General features: G+C 43.3%; 1 non-coding gene and 1 pseudogene across 1 annotated transcript; both read right to left on the bottom strand.

Annotated features, from left to right (window-relative positions):
- The window catches only part of LOC112074523 (synaptogyrin-2-like), an 11,430-nt pseudogene extending 9,419 nt beyond the window's left edge, over positions 1 to 2,011 (bottom strand).
- A 170-nt stretch (positions 2,012 to 2,181) lies between these two features.
- Positions 2,182 to 3,991, bottom strand: si:dkey-93h22.7 (uncharacterized). The gene is made up of 4 exons (XR_011477019.1): positions 3,920 to 3,991; positions 3,716 to 3,800; positions 3,446 to 3,511; positions 2,182 to 3,288 (listed from the first exon to the last, which is right to left on the bottom strand). It is a non-coding gene; the product is annotated as an uncharacterized si:dkey-93h22.7 (transcript).
- Positions 3,992 to 5,759: the final 1,768 nt, after the last annotated feature.

Below are 5,759 nucleotides of genomic sequence, written 5' to 3'. Positions count from 1 at the left end.
ACGCGTAACTGCTCAGCTTAACAGGCTCATAGACAACGAGACTGAAATTTACACCGTGTGGCTCTAGTGTTCATCTGTTAAGTGTATGCTCTCTGATGGAGGAGGACTTTTGAATGCAACAGACATCTTGGTGATATGTAGCTACTACAGGACCTGAATGGTCAGATATATTGAACAGGGCCTTAGGCGCATCTGGTCTTTTGCAGAAAATATGATTGAGACAGGGGCCTAGGGCATCTGGTCCTTGGTCAGATATTATTAACAGGCCTAGGGGCACCTGCGTCTTAGTAGATATTATTTCAACTTAGGCCTACGGGGCATCTTGTCTTGGTCAGAATATTATTGACAGGTCCTAGGCCATCTGCGTCTTCGTGTTTACATCATATTGAACAGGGCCCTAGGGCCATCTGCTCGTGCGATCGAGATATTATTGAAGCAGGGCCTACTAGGGGCATCTGGTCTTGGTCAGATATTATTTAACAGGGCCTAGGGGCATCTGGTCTTGGTCAGATATTATTTAACAGGGCCTAGGGGCATCTGAAAAGTAGATATATGTCGATGCGCACACATGCAACACGCACACAACATTTTTTGGAGTTCCTCAAACCTAATGGACCAATCAAACCAGGAAGATCCCTAAAATTACAATCTCTACCATTAGTCATATCAGACCACAGACTGACTGGGCCTCTCTCTCTCTCTCTCCCTCTTCCTCTTTGGAAAGTCCCTCTCACTGCCTTCTGGTGGATCAACATGACATTACAACATGGCTGTTGACCAACCAAAATGGGCTGGCAGTGTGTGCTGCTACCACTCACTTCTATATGACACGTCTTTTGCTATTTCAAAGAATAGGCCTAATGTCGAGGGGAAACTATTTTTGTGAGAGTTTAATTTGTGTGCGTGATTGTCATTATTGGACAAACAGGCCCTGGTATCTCAGAAGGCAGACGTGTCCATGTGTTTAGGCTACTTTAGGCTGTTGTCCCATTACTTCCTTTGTCCTATTACCTCACCTGTATCAGACAATGGAAACACACAATGTTCACTAAGTTTCACTTCAGCTAGCCTAGTTCAAGCTGTGTGAATCCTTTAAATCTCATATATACTTCTGCGTCGTGTTTCTAAACAACAGCAGCAGCCACAGGCATCACATGGGGGTTAGTTCCCCTCGGTCTGTGTGGGTGTGTTGGTAACATCTTCAATACATTGTCAGTCCATATGCATGACATTACACAATGAAGCTCCATGTAAGCCTAGTTGGAAGTGTAGCCTAGGCATATAGCTAGGCCKAATCAATTTAGCATGATAAAAATGCAATGAATTGGAAATGACTCCCGYCCCCACCCATTATCGCTTCAATAGTATCCTGATTGTTGTTGTCAATACGGCTGGCAACAGTCGCACGTCCGCGTGAGCAGCTGTACTTTGCAGTGTCGTGACATCAGCTGTAACATTATACATCTATCAAGAGGAATACGAGTCGACATAACACACTGGCTATAAGCAATTAAAGGGCTGTCTGTGGTAAAAATATTATATATTCGATGATCAGATCAACAATTAACACAAACGGCATAGTTCGCCTCAGTTGCGTTTGAAATTATACAAGACAAAGTGACAGGTAACGTTACTTCTAGACAATGTGTTAACGTGTAATCCTCTGTGCTCAACTTCCTTGAAACATTGTTAGTCAATAAGTAATTCAAGTTATTACTCTCTGTGTTCCTTGCCTGTCAGAACTCACCAACTCAAGAAGCGCACGATAGTGTGGCGGTTGTTTAGCAAACTTCTGCGAAAGTCGGAATGCTACCGCCTGCGAGCGAAGCTCCGTAGCGACTAGCGCCACCAACTCCCCCGGTCTCCTCCATTTCTGTCGCTCAAGTTTAGCACAAGTCACAAGAACAAGCAACCGTTGATTTAGCTTTTAATCTTCCGTGTAACACAGATAGCTGAGACTACCAACCGCCTTCTTGTTTTTTTCGCCACCGAGGTTTCTGGAAAGTAAAAGAACGCCGTACACCTACGTACCGTAGCGTGTCTTGATCTCCCAAGGGGCCGTCTGAAAATGTAATTTCACACAATAGTGAACAATATTGATACGGATGTGACTCCACTTGCGTCATAAACATGGTCATATGGATCTCTTTGTGAAAACATAGCAGCAGACAGAAGTCATAATTGGCTATCCACTTTTATTCGACAAAAATATATTAATTTTGTCTGTCTTGTAAGCAATCTCCCTATAGTTAATTGTATTCAGTTGTCTCTCTCTCTCATTAATTCAGTTTCAATTCAAATGGGTTTCATTTGCATGGAATACATGTGTTTATATTGCCAAAGCAAGTGATATAAACAACCAAACAAAAGCGAGAAGACAAAACAATATTAACAAAAATATGAAATATGAACAGTAAACAGTGCAGTCACAAAGGTTTGAAAAATACATTTCAATGTTCTATTTAAGCTACGGTACCAAGTTTTAGCAACGTGCAAATAGTTGTAGTACGAATAGTAGGGGAAGATAAATGAACACAAGTATAGGTAGTATTTACAATGTTGTTTGTGCTCCACTGGCTGCCCTTTTCTCATGGCAACGGGCCACAMATCTCGCTGCTGGGATTRCACACTGGTATTTCRCCTAGAAGATATGGGAGTTTATCAATGTTTCATTTATTTTCAAATYCTTTGTGGRTCTGTGTAATCTGAGGGAAATAYGTGTCTCTAATATGGTCATACATTTGGCAGGAGGTTAGGAAGTGCAGCTCAGTTTCCACCTCATTTTGAGGGCAGTGTGCACATAGCCTGTCTTCTCTTGAGAGCCAGGTCTGCCTACAGCGGCCTTTCTCAATAGCAAGGCTATGCTCACTGAGTCTGTACATAATTTTGGGTCAGTCACAGTGGTCAGGTATTCTGCCATTGTGTACTCTCTGTTTAGGGCCAGATAGCATTTTCATTTGCTCTGTTTTTTGGGGTGATTACTTCCAGTATGTCAAATAGTTCTCTTTTTGCTTCCTCATAACTTGGTTGAGTCTAATTGTGTTGCTGTCCTGGGACTCTGTGGGGTCTGTTTGTGTTTGTGAACAGAGCCCCAGAATCAGCTGGCTGAGGGGTCTCTTCTCTAGGTTCATCTCTCTGTAGGTCAGGGCTTTGTGATGGAATGTGTAGGAATCGCTTCTTTTTAGATGGTTGTAGAATTTAAAAGCTATTTTCTGGAATTTCATCCTCCAAGGTCTTCTTCAGTTCCTGTTGTAGCCACAGCCACTCGTCTGTTGATTCTACTTCCCCCTGTGGATCAGTGACATCAGTCTGATTGATTGGTTAATTTATTGATTGATTAATTGGTTAACTGATTCATGGTGGATGGATGGATTATAATAGATTGATTGGTTGATTGATGGGTTAGTTGATTAATTAATTGATTGATTGATCTAGGCTACATTACCTGATCTGAGTCAACGATTCTGGCTGCTCTTACCACTCCCTCATCCTCCATGTACTCCTCTTCATCCTTCATTGGGAGAAAAGGACTCTGTTACACTCTGTGGGGAAGTTTGAAATGAACTACTTGTACTTATTATCTTTCCACACACAGACACACAGACACACACACACACACACACACACACACACACACACACACGCACGCACGCACGCACACAGACACACACAAACACACACACACACAAAACTTGGTTATCATCCTCGGCCACACCATAATGCACGGGCGACCCAGGAACTCTTCATCATCATCAAACACCATTATGTTGTGCATCTCCAGAYCCAACTTGAGATCCAGCCTGTAGGAGATGGAGGAATATGGGGATGAATATCTGGCCACTGTAGTGATTGGAAATACACCTGGTGAAACAGGTGAGATCTCAGGGCTGAGGTTGTTACTGGAAGTAAATTCACTTACGTAGACGTTTCAACAAGATACTGTCTTTTCCCTGTGGGAAAAACAGGCAACAGAGTCAGGGTTAAGATATTATATTGTGACGTAGTAATTTTAATTACGGAGTGGTAAAGAGGAGAGGAAGAGTGGAGAAAGAGAGGATGGAAGAGAGAGAGGACAGCATGAGAGACAACTGAAAGAGAGAGGACAGAGAGACAAACTGAAAAGCGAGAGAGACGAGAGCAACTGAAAAGAGAGTAGCGAGAGAGACAGAGAGACGGAGAATGGAGACAACGAAGAGTAGGAGAGAGACAGAGAGACAAACTGAAAAGAGAGAGGACGAGAGAGACAGAGAGGACAACTGAAAGAGAGAGCGAGATGTGAGACGAGAGGACAAACTGAAAAGAGAGGGAGGAGAGAGCACAATGCAGACAAAGAGAGAGACGGGAGACGAGAGACCAACTGAAAAGAGAGTGGAGGAGAGAGGAAGACAGAAGAGAAAACTGAAAAGAGAGGAGGAGAGAGACAGAGAGACAAACTGAAGAAAGAGCGAGAGAGGAGAGCCATGAAGAGACAAGAGAGCATGAACAGAGAAGAGAGAGACGGAGAGCACTGAAAGAGAGAAGAAGAGAGAACAATGGAAAAGATGACGAGAGGACGGAGAAAACAGAGAGACAAACGAAAAGAGAGTGGGAGTGAGAGAAACAGAGAGACAAACGAAAAAGAGAGGAGGAAGTGTGGAGAAACAACGAGAGACAAACTGAAAGAGAGTGAGTAGAGCAGGAGAACAGTGGATGAGAGAAACAGAGAGACAAACTGAAAAAGAGAGAGGAGGATCGGAGAGAACAAGAGACAACTGAAAAGAAGAGAGGAGAGAGAGAGACAGAGAGACAACTGAAAAGAGAGTGGGAAGGGTGAGAAGAAACAGAGATGAATAACTGAAAAGAGAGAGATGGAGCGAGAGAAACAGAGAGACAAACTTGAAAAGATGAGTAGGAAGTGGAGAAAAGAAGAGACAACTGAAAAGAAGAGACGGAGGAGGAGAAAAAGAGAGACAAACTGAAACAGAGAGAGAAGTGGCAGCAAGAGACAGAGGAGACAAACTGAAAAAAGAGAGATGGAAGGTGAGAGGAAACAGAGAGAGACAAACTGAGAAGAAGAGGGAGCGCAGAGAACAGAGAGACACCTGAAAGAGAGATCAGTGAGGAGAAAACAGAGAGACATAACGAAAGAGAGAGAGAACGTGAAGACAAGAGACAAACTGCAAAAAGAGGAGAGGACCAGAGGAGACAAGAAGAGAAGGAGCGAGAGAAGAGACAACTGAAAAGAGAGAGTTGGAGTGACGAGAAAAGAGAGACAAACTGAAAAAGAAGCGAGAAGTAGTGAAGAAAGAGAGACCAAACTGAAAAGAGAGGACAGAGAGAGAGAACAGAGAGCCAAACTGAAAAGAGAGAGACAGGAGGAGAAAACAGCAGACAGAAAGAGAGAAGAGTGGAGAACAAGAGAGACAAACTGAAAAAGTAAGAGTGAGTGAGAGAAACAGAGAGACCAACTGAAAGAGAGGAGAGTGAGGGAGAGAGACAGAATGAAGATAGAGAGTGACTAAGAAAAGAGAGAAGATCAGAGAGTTAGGAGAGAAACAGAAGATGGACCAAACTGAAAAGGAGGAGGAGTCGGAGAGACAGACGAGACAAACTGAAGAGAGAGAGAGAGAGCAGGAGAAAACGAGAGCAGAAACGAGAGAAACAAAAAGAAGAGAAAAAAAAAGGGAAAGAAGGAGGAGAGAGAGGACAAACTGAAAAGAGAGAGGAGCACGGAGACAACTGAAAGAGAGGAAAGTGAGAGAACAAAGAACAAACGAGAA

Source organism: Salvelinus sp. IW2-2015, unplaced genomic scaffold (assembly GCF_002910315.2).
Source record: "Salvelinus sp. IW2-2015 unplaced genomic scaffold, ASM291031v2 Un_scaffold2671, whole genome shotgun sequence".
Lineage (NCBI taxonomy): Eukaryota > Metazoa > Chordata > Actinopteri > Salmoniformes > Salmonidae > Salvelinus > Salvelinus sp. IW2-2015.
This window is presented reverse-complemented; position numbering and strand designations above follow the sequence as displayed.